General features: G+C 43.0%; 1 protein-coding gene across 4 annotated transcripts in view; it reads right to left on the reverse strand.

Annotated features, from left to right (window-relative positions):
- The window catches only part of VWDE (von Willebrand factor D and EGF domains), a 268,951-nt gene that overhangs the window by 48,696 nt on the left and 206,684 nt on the right, over positions 1-13,571 (reverse strand). The window lies entirely within an intron of this gene.

The raw sequence follows: 13,571 nt of genomic DNA on the forward strand, positions 1-13,571 counted from the left end.
CTGAATGTAGGCTTTGGGAAGTCCTTAAACACTTGCTCCTCAAACTGATATCTTGTCTTTAAGTTTGAGCATCTGGTTGCCATTATGATGGTCAAGATTCTGCTTTAAAATTTCAGCTATTGAATCTGATATTAAGGATTAGGGATGTGCATTCGTCCTAGCTCGGCCACCCCAAAAAACGAAGTGGATTTTCCTGAAATTTCCATGAAAATTTGTTTTTTGGGGTTAACATGCACTAACGGGGCGGCCAAAAAAAAATCAGCCCGAATCGCGGGAAAAAATTTCCCGCTGTGGGCTGATAACGAAGGCCAAATCAAAAGGTTCGGCTGAATGACATCTCTATTAAGGATATCCAGATCTTTAATTCTGTGATTATGAAGGACCGCAATGCACTCTCCAAAAGGACTGAATATATGGAAATCATACAAGACATTTGAACTTACGTGTTATACATTTTTCTAAGTGTAGGGGAAATTCCATATGTGACATTAAAAAAATACTTCTTGGAGGTCTTAAAATTTCAGCCTGACTGATTGCCTTCCGTTAACAAGTTGTACTTTCTACCTACAAATACTTCAGTTGTACCTCAACAAGTTTCTAATGTTCAATCTTTTTCTATAATGCATAATTTGACAAATTCTCTTGAGATTTCTTCTGCTGAAATTACAGAGCATTATACTTTGTTGGTTTCCTTTATCTCATCTCAAGATTTGAATAGTGTAATGCAGAAGCTTATCCTCTTTATTTTATGGTTGGGCTATATGGATTTTCCCAGATTTTGCATGTATGACTCAAGAAAGAAGAAACAGCTTTCTTATGTGTAGATAAGAAGCTGTTTCTTTAGGTCATTCATTTATGCTTCACTTCCTATATGAATGCAGTTGCACCATTACAATCAATAATGACTGTTCCATATTCTTTTCCACTGACCAACTAAAAGCGTTGTTGGATTCCAGAAGACCTCTATCATCTTCTCCAATGTCTAATTAGTCTACAAGGGCATTCGTTAAGTATTGGAGTTAGAAACATAGTATGCTAGTTTTCTTTGAAGATTTGTTATTGTGTTCTTTGACTCTTCCTTGTCTTGTAAGATTTTGTAATGGATATTTGTATTTTTCTTTGTTTCAGCTTATTTTCAATTTAGATTGTGTTTATTAACTTATACAAATGTCCATGTATTTCCTGGCAAAGTTTAAAAGCTTTGTTAAATATGTAAAATTACATAAATATAAAAAAATCACTTGTTACCAAATATGAATGCAGATAAAAATGGAAATAAAAGTGAATCTGATATTCTGTTGACAGAATGGTATTCTGGAGGATGGAATTCCCTACCTGAGATGTTACTTTTGATACCAGATAGAAAGAGATTTAAATGTGAGCTAAAAATATGGCTATTCAAAAATGCATACAACCTAACTTAAAAACATCAGAATGTAGAGATCTACAATAAGAAGGACAAGAGTTACTAACTGATTCATGAGGAACAAATTTAACGAGAAATTGTACTGACTAATATGTGAAATTTGTTATTTTAACTTATTTTATGTACTTCACGTCTTCTGTCCTAGATCTTTAGTTAAAATGTATTGGAACATTTCATTTGATAGATGTTAATGCCTGTTTATCAATACTACCACTGTAACCCATTATTATTTGCAGATTTATAGCTAAGAATGTTAGTTCTGTAAACCATTGTAATCTTTACATGGAACGACGATATACAAAATGTCCAAATAAATAAATGCATTCCAATCTTTCCCCAGTAGAATATTATATAGTACAGATTTGTTTTCTCAAAAAGATATTTATGGTTGTATTTAGTACTTTTCATGGTAGCTTATGGAGAAATTGCTATATGCTACAACACTATAAAATGATGCATAGTATATTGCAGAAAGAGAAGCCTTGTTGCAGGCAGTGATGAAAAACTACAGTCAGCTTTAAATTTCTTTCTATAAGGCTGTTCTCGTAGTATAACCACAAATGTCTTTTTTTTCTCTCTCTCGCTCTCATTAACAATACTTTTACTTTCTGGTATATTTCTTTTTTTGTCTTTCTTCTATTTATGAGTCACACTTTTATCTATAGTGCTTTAGATGATATTTTTTTTACAGTTTTCCAAAGTTCCTGTGATGCAGAAATCTCTAGATATCATCCTTGTTTCCAGCAGTGATGCTTTTTATTTCATTCTATTTACTTTTATTTTATTTGTAAGCTACACCTCCTGCTTCCACTGCCTAATCAAGTCAATTTCTTTTTGACCCTATCCCTTTGCCTCAGAGCAGTCTTTCTTCAAAGGATCAGCCATTCTACATGTCCATTAGATCCAACACATCCCAAATATATCTATGACTTAGGGAAACCATAGTTCCCATAGTAAATGTCATGTTAACCCAAGGCTCCCTGCCTCCACAACTATAAAAGGCCATAATCAAACCTATCTTAAAGAAATCTGGCTCTGATCCTAAAATAGTCAGCTACTATTAATCAGTCTCCAGCCTGCCCACTCTTTTAAACTAATGGAAAAAGTAGTTGACTTCCTAGAAGAAGGAAATGTTTTTCATCCTCACAGAATGCCCACAGCACAGAATATGTCCTATTAACAATATTTAATAGTATCCTCATGAATGCTGATCAAGGAGGTGACTCCCTCCTAGTCATACTGCTGTCAATACTGTTGAGCACCAACTGCGTATACAATGGTTAAGTAACGTAGGCAAAGAAGGTACGGACCTCAAATGGTTTCAATATTTCATTAACAACAGAACTCAGCCCATTTCTTAGGCCAACAAATCATTCTCACTTGAAGACCTCACTGCTTTCCCCAGTCCTCTTCATCCTTCACATCTACCTGATCTATGACATCACTCAGTCCTTCAGCATTGATTGCCACCTCTTTGCATCAGAGTAGGACCAGACCAAACCTCTTCTCATGAATCTCAATCACTGCCTTACAGCTCCATAATCACAAACTCAAACTCAATCCCTCCAAATCAAAACCCCTCTGGATATACTGTCAAGGGCACCTTTTACTATCCTTGCCTTCCCTATTTGTTACTTCCATACTACCAACAGATTCAGTACAAAGTCTGGGAGTCCAACTTAAACATAGCCTTGCAATAGAAAACCATATTTCAAAGGTAATGAAGATCTGTGTTAAGCACTTGCAATAGATTCATCAATCTTGCAACTATTTTAGCCAACACAAGTTGGCCACTGATATACCCACTTTAATCATAAGCCAAATTGACTATTGCAACTCATTATTCCATGGAATCTCTCAGCCTAACTTCAAATACCTCCAAATTCTTCAAAGATTGGATTGGAGCCAAAGCATCTGAAATATCTACTTCTTCTTCAAGTGCATACACAACGTGGCCCCAGAATACCTCCCCTGGTTTGTGTGCTCATACACCTCTGCAAAAGAACTTTGTTCCTCCCAAATGGATCTTCTATCATCACCCTTCTGCTAGATGTTCCTGCACCGGACTTTGCACTTTCAGTTACGTCATCCCCAATATATGGAACAAGATTCCACTGTTCTTACACTAAGAAACTTCCTACCTCACCTTCAGGAAAAAAGCTAAAATTTGTCTATTCAACTAGGCTTTCTTCTAAACTTCATCTTTAAAACTCTGTCATCTATAACAAAGTTAGTAAAAAAAAAAAAAAAAATCACCTTTACCCTGCCTTGACTACCAGACCTAAATGGGACTGTATCATTATCCACTGCTGAATTTTCTTACCTATTGACTCTCCCCAGTTCAACCACAATATGGTCCATAGATCTATGTCATCCAATGGACTCATACCACCATTACGTTGTCTACTACCATAATTGACCAATCTGTTTCCCTGCTCCTTTAATAATCTTATATGCCCCTTCATCTTGATCCCTATATTGATTATGTCCTGTTATACTTTGTAATAAGAAAGTAACTTTAATCTGATTGTAATCTACTTTGACACTAGCTTGGAAAAAACAGAATATCAAATTTTTCTTTGTTTTACTCCTCATTATCTTGGAAAAGCTTCTTACATTTAGTTTCCTTTTTTCTCTGTTCTTTTTTTTAGGAATTCTTTGCAGGAAGTGCTGTAGAGTACCTGATGTTGATGCCAAATTTCATCCAAGTCCTTTTTCAAATTACACATTCACTTTTCCTTTCATTATTGCTCCCTGATAGATTACCTGCAGAGAACTGCAAATATGGGCAAAATTACCCATGTTGTACAACAATGCAGGTAATTTTTCTTATATTAAAGATAACCAATAATTAAACCCCCAATTTTTGAGGGTCAAACAATGTTTTACCAGTGAAAATGGTTTTCATTATTGCTTTTCCCAGTCACTAAACACAAACACATTGCAAATGCAGTAGCAAGCTGCAGGGCACTAGGAAATGATGGTAAGCAGAGTAAGCATTAGGGATGTGCAGACAAAAAGTTTATGTTCATAAGTCCATAAGTCGAAAAGGGGGGTCAATTTCGGTCAATATGGACATATGGAGAATTCCATAAGTTGAGTCTATGTCCATACGTGCACCGGTTCCCTAAATAAAAATTTAAACCCCTCACCCTCCTTAATCCCCCCCCAAGACTTACCAAAATTCCCTGGTGGTCCACCACCTCCTGGACCCCCCCAAGCTGGCCAAAAGTTCCTTTTGGGTGCAACGAGGGTCCCGGAGCGATCGCGCGGGGAATCACGTGACGCCGATGTCACGTGCTCCTTGCAAAGGAGTTCAGCAATGGCGTCCTGACTCCCTGCTGTACCACCAGGGAGTTTTGGTAAGTCTTGGGGGGGGGATTAAGGAGGGTGAGGGGTTTAAATTTTTATTTGCACGTATGGACATAGACTCAACTTATGGAATTCTCCATATGTCCATATTGACCGCAAATGGGACCCCCTTTCGACATGGACTTATGAACATAAACTTTTGCGCTGCACATCCCTACTGTGCATTAATATCTTGGAGGTATTTGAATGTCTCTGTCATATCTCTCCTATTCCACCTTTCCTCTAGGGTATATATGTTTAAGTCTGTGCCCATATGCTTTAATGGCATTGAGATGGGATGTTTTTTCAATTTTTCTTAGACACAATATTTGGCTTCAGTTCTGGTGTTATGAGATAGAATAAAAGGGAAAAGTTTGTGAGTGGACACATGACATTAGACATTGTTTTTAATGGGAGGAAAAAATATAACAAATTCAGTTTTGCTCCCATAGGAAACAATGGGAAATATTTGCTTAAGAGGGAGCCTGTTGGATTTACTCCTGCTTTCAGCATTGTTATGGCCGCCGGCCACGGCAAACAGTGACTGGGGCCGACCGTCATGGCCCCAGTCGGCCATGGCTCACCCGCGATGCAGGGTAGACTCGGGGGCTCCTGCAGGAGCAGGAGGCCTCCTTTGGCGTTCCTCTCGTGGCCTTGGCTGCTGCCTGGGCTGGCCGCGGAGCCCAGCAGGGCTGTGATGACTCCTCCCACTTCCTGGCTGCATAGGGCCACGCGCACGGCTGAAGAATAGATTTAAAGGGGCCACGACAGGAAATGTCGTGGCTCCCTCCTGAAGACTCCTCCCTTCTTCCAGATATTTAAGGCAAGGTCTGCTCCTCAGACCTTGCCTTGGTATTGAGGCTCAGTTCCTGGTTTCCTGTTTGGTGTTCCGGATCCGCTTCTTGCCCCGCTTCTGCTCTTCTCCCCGTTGGACTGATTCTTTGGCTTCTGACCCTTGGACTGGTGGTAGTGATTTTCTGGCTTTGACGTGGACTGGCTCTGGACCCTTCTCCTTCTTGTTCCTGGATTGGCTTCGGACCATTCTCCCGTCTGCTCCTGGACCGGCTCTCGACCTCTCTCTGGACTTCGACCCTTGGACTGGACTGGGACTATTCTTCAAGTATACTCTCCTACTTCTCACGACCTGCTGAAGGTGCCAGCTGTCTGGAAACCACGACCTGCAGGAGGCGCCTGCATCCAGACCATCTTCATTCTTCAGGGAGTCTCCTAAGTCCCAGCGGCTGTGCCCCTATGAGCTCCTCCTTGGGGGGTTCACGAGCTTCCAGGGTGAAGTCTTCAGCTCTACCTCTCCAACAGGCCTTGCATTCCGACGGTAGAGACCGACAAGGGTTAACTCCCTTCTCGGCAGTGCTGACTCTACCTCAGAACAGGGGTCCCACTCTCCAATTCATAACAGAATACGAAGGCCATGGACCCAGCAGAGGCCTCAGCTCGTCAGGCCATTCCTGGATTAGCCCAGAAGGTCATGGAGCAGCAACGAATATTAGAATCCATGGCGGCTTCCTTGGAACGACTTAACACCCGGCTGGATTCTATAGCCGCAACTCAAGCCATGCCGCCACCACTACCCTCGGTGGTGCAGGGTAATCCCTGGTCCGTGATTCCACTACCGACTCCTCCACATTACGCCGGAGACCCTCGCCTGTGTCAAGGATTTCTCGACCAATGCACCATGCACTTTCATCTTCAAGCCTCCATCTTTCCAGATGACATCACCAAAACAACCTATATCCTATCTTTGTTGGAGGGTAAGGACCTAGCCTGGGCTTCTCCTTTCTGGCGATGGTCAGATCCAATCCTACAAAACCTGCCTAAATTCTTGGAATTATTTCAAGCGGTGTTTGACGACCCCGGGAAACAAGTGGTCGCAGGTTCCAAAATTTTACAATTCCGGCAAGGTGGACGACCACTGGCCGACTATACTATTGAATTCAGAACTTTGGCATCCGAACTCCACTGGGAGGAGAACTGTCTTCGGTCTATATTCTTAGAGGGCCTGTCACATAGAATAAAAGATGAAATGGCAGCCCGAAAGTTACCACAATCCTTGGATGCCATCGTGGACTTGGCTTCCCGAATTGATCGACGACTACGGGAAAGAGCGCGGGAGGGATCAAGTACGAGAAGGCACGTAGCAGAAGCCATGTCTTCTCGTTCGGTTCCTGTCTCCCAAACGGCACCTAAATCCGAAGGAACCATGGAGGAACCTATGCAATTGGGGCGAGGCCCCCTTTCTCCTGAAAAACGGCAAAGACGCCGCAAGGCAGGCCTCTGTCTATACTGCGGAGGAGCGGGTCATCTTATTGCCCCTTGTCCTACACGTCCGGGAAACTCCAATGCCTAGGCTCTATTGGGGGAATAACCCTAGGCATCACCTCTCCGGCTTTCCCACTGACTCTACAGGTCACCCTGGATTTCGAAAATCACCGGTTCTCCACTCTGGCTTTAGTGGATTCTGGAGCTGGTGGAAATTTTATTCTACAAGATGTGGTAGAGCAACTACACATCCCCACTTGCTTATGTCCGAAGCCGTTAATCATATCCTCCATCCATGGAGATCCCCTACCTGAGAGGATAACTCATCATACAGTTCCGATGGAATGTCACATCTCACCGAATCACACCGAAAGGATTTCTTTTTATATCATCCAAAGAGCAATCCATCCGATAGTTCTTGGCATTCCATGGTTACAGCTACACAACCCCCAGTTCGACTGGACTTCTTTAAAACTCATCCACTGGGGATCAAAATGCCTGGAGACCTGCATTCACGGTTCAAGTTCCTCCAGCAGCTTCATCTGCACTTCTCAGTTGGAAGGTCTGCCATCACAGTACAAGCAGTTTTCAGATGTTTTTTCCAAAAAAGCTGCGGACATTTTACCTCCACATCGAGAATTCGATTGTGGTATCAATTTGATTCCTGGCACCACCCCGCCTCGGGGTAGGGTCTACCCGTTGTCTGCCATGGAGACCCAAGCTATGTCTGAATATATTCGAGACAACCTACAGAAAGGATTCATCAGGCATTCTAAATCTCCAGCCGGGGCTGGGTTTTTCTTTGTTGGAAAAAAGGATGGGACTTTGCGTCCATGTATAGACTATCGTGGGCTCAATGCCATTACCATCAAAGACCGGTACCCTTTGCCGCTTATAGCTGAACTATTCGACCGCCTACAGGGAGCCAAGGTGTTTTCAAAATTGGACCTTCAAGGAGCATACAATCTAGTGAGGATTCATGAGGGGGGTGAATGGAAGATAGCTTTTAACACCAGAGATGGACATTATGAATATCTTGTTATGCCTTTTGGACTAACCAATGCTCCTGCCGTCTTCCACCATTTTGTTAACGAAATATTTAGAGACTTGCTCTATATCTGCGTGGTAGTCTACTTAGACGATATTTTGATTTTTTCCGGTGATTTACAGATGCATCGTCAACATGTTGTGCAAGTGTTACAACGTCTGAGAGAAAATCGACTCTATGCTAAATTGGAAAAATGCATCTTTGAAAGAGAAGCTTTGCCTTTTTTGGGGTACATCATTTCTAAGCAAGGGTTTCAAATGGACCCCGCTAAACTAAAATGCATCCAAGAATGGCCTCAACTTAGTGGTCTATGGGCCCTCCAACGATTCCTTGGATTTGCAAACTACTACCGTAGTTTTATACAGAACTTTTCTAAGCTGGCTGCACCTCTTACGGCACTCACTTGTAAGGGGGCAAACGTCAAGGCCTGGCCCATTGAGGCTGTAGAAGCCTTTCAGGCTCTCAAAGAATCTTTCCTTCAGCAACCTTGTCTGTGACATCCGGATCCCAGACGTCCGTTTACAGTGGAGGTCGATGCTTCCGCTGAGGGAGTAGGAGCCGTACTGAGTCAAAACAGTGCATCGGGGAAATCTCATCCGTGCTCATATTTCTCTAAGAAATTTTCTCCAGCAGAACGCAATTATGCTATTGGCGACAAAGAACTTCTTGCCATCAAGCTCGCGTTCGAAGAATGGCGACAGTGGTTGGAGGGGGCACAGCACCGTATCACTGTCTTCACTGACCACAAAAACTTGGTGTATCTTCAACAAACTCAACGTCTGAATCCTCGCCAAGCTCGTTTGGGCGCTTTTCTTCTCACGTTTCGATTTTGAGTTTCGCTATCGACCTGCTACAAAGAACATCAAGGCTGATGCACTGTCTCGATCTTTCTCCAATGTGGACATTGAGGAGCCAATTCAAAATATTATTGATCCTGCTCACATTATCCTCTCCGCCACGTTCTCAGTCCTACCGGGCAAGACTGTGGTACCTAAGAGACTTCGTACTAAAGTCTTATGATGGGGACACGATTCTCAGCTAGCCGGACATCTGGGCAGAGCTCGGACTCAATCGCTTCTACAACAGTATTACTGGTGGCTCAACATGCACAAGGATATTCGTGCATACGTGGAGTCTTGCCCAATTTGTGCACAACACAAGAGCCCTACTGGGAAGACTTGGGGACTTTTGCAGCCACTACCTATTCCCCAGAAACCCTGGAAGCATATTTCCACGGACTTTATTGTGGACCTTCCGCCTTCTGAGGGCAATACAGTAATTTGGGTGGTTGTGTGATTCGATTTTCCAAAATGGCCCATTTTATCCCACTTCCCTCCCTCCCATCTGCTCCTTGCCTGGCCCAACTGTTTATGCTTCATATTTTTCATCTCCATGGCCTTCCACAGCACATTGTATCTGATCGTGGCCCTCAGTTCACGGCCCGTTACTGGCTCAATCTTTGCCAAAAATTTAACATTTCCCTGGATTACACCACGGCATTTCATCCGCAGGCTAATGGACAGGCAGAACGTACTAATTGTGCGTTGAAACAATTCCTTCGGATGTATGTCAACTCCCGTCAGGATGATTGGGCAACACTCCTATCCTGGGCTGAGTTTTCTCACAACTCTCATGTTTGCTCCGCAACAGGGACGTCTCTGTTCCAGATTATATTTGGACGACACCCTAGGCTGCCTCTACCGTTGCCTTTACCGGTACCATCTCCAGCAGCTCAGCTTACCACAGCACAGCTATGTCGGCCTTGGATTCACACTCAGTGCATGCTCCGGAAAGCTGCTCATTCCGCCAAGACTTTCGCTGATAAGCATCGACGAGCAGCCCCACAGTTCCGTCCAGGAGAAAAAGTATGGCTCAGCACACGCCATATACGGTTGCGAGTTCCTTCCATGCAGTTAGCTTCACGTTATATTGGACCTTTTCCTGTACGTACTACTTCAGCTGGGTCCTGTAACTTATCAACTCCGTTTACCGACCACCTTGAAAATTCATAACTCATTCCATGTGTCCCTTCTGAAACCGTTGGTCCTCTCTTGGCCTACTCGAAAGATTCCCGAAGCTTTACCGCCTAGGGCAGAAAAAAAAAACAATTTATCAGGTGGATGAAGTACTTGATGTCCGTAAACGGGGTCGCACAGGGGAGTATTTGCTGTCTTGGGAGGGATTTGGACCAGAAGAGAATTCCTGGGAACCTGCAAAGAACATCCTGGATAAAACACTTCTCCAGAACTTTCATACCGAACACCCCGATAAGCCCAAGCCTTCTAGAGGGAGGCCTAAAGGAGGGGGTACTGTTATGGCCGCTGGCCACGGCAAACTGCGACCGGGGCCGACCATCATGGCTGCTGGCTGCGGCGGCCCGCGGCCGGGAACAAGTACTCACTTGCGACGCAGGGTGGACTCAGGGGCTCCTGCAGGAACAGGAGGCCTCCTTCGGCATTCCTCTCGTGGCCTTGGCTGCTGCCCGGGCCAGCCGCGGAGCCCAGCAGGGCTGCGATGACTCCTCCCACTTCCTGGCTGCATAGGGCCGCACGCGCGGCTGAAGAAAAGATTTAAAGGGGCCACGACAGGAAATGTCATGGCTCCCTCCTGAAGACTCCTCCCTTCTTCCAGGTATTTAAGGCAAGGTCTGCTCCTCAGACCTTGTCTTGGTATTGAGGCTCAGTTCCTGGTTTCCTGTTTGGTGTTCCGGATCCGCTTCTTGCCCCGCTTCTGCTCTTCTCCCCGTTGGACTGATTCTTTGGCTCCTGACCCTTGGACTGGTGGTAGTGATTATCTGGCTTTGACGTGGACTGGCTCTGGACCCTTTTCCTTCTTGTTCCTGGATTGGCTTTGGACCATTCTCCCGTCTGCTCCTGGACCGGCTCTCGACCTCTCTCTGGACTTCGACCCTTGGACTGGTCTGGGTCTATTCTTCAAGTATACTCTCCGACTTCTCACGACCTGCTGGAGGCGCCAGCCGTCTGGAAACCATGACCTGCAGGAGGCGCCTGCATCCAGACCATCTTCATTCTTCAGGGAGTCTCCTAAGTCCCAGCGGCCGTGGCCCTAAGGGCTCCTCCTTGGGGGGTTCACAAGCTTCCAGGGTGAAGTCTTCAGCTCTACCTCTCCAACAGGCCTTGCCATCCGACGGTAGAGACCGACAAGGGTTAACTCCCTTCTCGGCAGTGCTGACTCTACCTCGGAACAGGGATCCACTCTCCAATTCATAACAAGCATGGTTGAAGGCTGAGGGAGACACATAAAAGGAACGAATCTACAGGATCATTTATCAAATCAAGTTAGGGCCTTATCGCGAGAAGCATAAGCAAATTTTCAAAATTTAGTCAAAAGGGAGGAGTTTGGGCAGAGTTTATGAAAATGAGGGGTGTTTAATATTGCATGCGATAGTGCAATGCATGTTATTGCATGATTGAATGCCAGAAATAATGTATTTTTTCCTGGCATTATGCTGTGTGTTGTGCCCAAAACAGGATTTGCAATAAAAATCACAAATCTCATTTTGGAGAGGAGAGAGAGAGCGAGCCTCTGGGGAGGCACACCTATTAGTCAACTTTTTATACCACTGTAAGAGAGGCAACTAGTAACTCCGGGTGAGGTTTTGGTGGTGGCCTAGGTTTGGGGGGAGGGGGGCAGTTTTACATGCACAGTCAGAGGTATGAGCAGCACAGTAGACAGTGAAGATTTGATGTGATTTGGAGTGAAGACAGGGCACTTCTCAGCTTTTGATGTGAAAATATCACAGGTGTGATAAATTTAACATGCATTGTGCTAAAATACCTTGCAATGGAGTAAAATAGCACATGTTGTGATATCTCAAAAATTACCCTAACCATGCCCCCTTTTTTTTTTTTTTTTTTATTGTGGGTGCAATTTTGGCTATTTTTATAGCAAAATGATGAATCTAGGTCCTAGGTAGGAAAATTGCTATTTGTAGCAGAGCCAAGTCCTAGAATGGAGACTATACACTGGTTTCATCTCCTATGTGATCAAATAGTTTTTGAAGTTTAAAAACACAATAAATAGTAGCTGAATATTATTTTTTTACAGCAGAAGATATTTTGAAAAATGTGCTTTTTGGCCACTATTTGTGTTACTGAGCCCCAAACTGATGAAGATTAATTGATCTCTATGCAATTATAAGGTAGGTTATCACATACTACTTGTTATTAATTTTCGTTCATACTTTTTCAATTATTCTACTATATCTTTCATATTTCTTCCCTTATTACATTCCTTTATGTTTTTACCATGCTCCACACAGCATTCCAACTTTTTACTTTTCATTTTATTTAATATTACTTATTTTATTTAACAGCTACTTTACATGTTTTCAAAATTGTTCAGCATCATTTTATATTATAAGCTTTTTATATGTTATTTAATGTTACAGTGAGATGTCTGTAATTGTGGCCTATACATTTATAAATTTAATGAAATGAAAATTAAATTGTTTTTCCATTCTTTGCAGACCTCCTTTCTTGCAAATAGCATCATTAGGAGATCCTTTTTCATATGATGGTTGAATTGATTAAGATATATTGAGAAAGGCATTCAATCAGTCTTCTGATTTTGGCTGTCTTCATTTCTGCTTTCATGACTTACCCTTGAGGTAGGATCCTTTCACCAAAACACAGGGGTCCAAATGGGTTATGGATTTCATGCTTACTTGTTTGTCTATAACTGTGTGAAGAACCTTAGTTTATTAGTTTTACCACTTGTTGCCATTTTCTATTACTGTTGAGCATATTAAAGATAATCTATGACTGATTCCCTTCAATTTAGGTTTAAATCTATAACTTATTTTATCAATTTTTTATCCTAGTTTTGAAACTCATAGTCATCTACCTATAATCCTCAATACACTTCTTTTTCCTGTTTCTAGTCCCTATTTGACTCAAGTTTAGTTTGTGGTTTCAGTCAAGGTCTGAACCACACTTTGTCCAATAGATCTAATAGCATTCTTGTGGGAGATGTTGTTAATATTACATGGCTTTCAACCTTATCACTGGAACTGCCAGAGGGGATGCAGTAAGAAGGGCAACTCATTCTCTCTTCTTGTGCTGGCTGGAGTTGGCAGAAGGGTAGGGGGAAAGGAGAAGAACGTGGTATTTGGATGGGGGTAAAGGGACAGGAAGAGTGAATGGCTGGAGGAGAAGAGATAGTGGTGTGGATAGGGCGTTTGAGGGCTGGGGTGAGAAAAACTGGAGGGAATGGAGTGGGGACGGAGAGAAAATGGTGAAAATGTGGAGTCGTCATTGGGGGATTAGAAACAATGTTTTCTAAACTCACAGGCACTGGCAGTTCACGTTCAGTTCTACAGCAAACCACAGTAAATTTCATTTATCAAATTATTAATACATATTTTTTTTAATGCTCAGCCTTTTGTCCACCAAAATATATCCCCATACTATATTTATCCAGAAAAACCATGAACTATTTATTTTACTG

Source organism: Rhinatrema bivittatum, chromosome 2 (genome assembly GCF_901001135.1).
Source record: "Rhinatrema bivittatum chromosome 2, aRhiBiv1.1, whole genome shotgun sequence".
Taxonomy (NCBI): Eukaryota; Metazoa; Chordata; class Amphibia; order Gymnophiona; family Rhinatrematidae; genus Rhinatrema; species Rhinatrema bivittatum.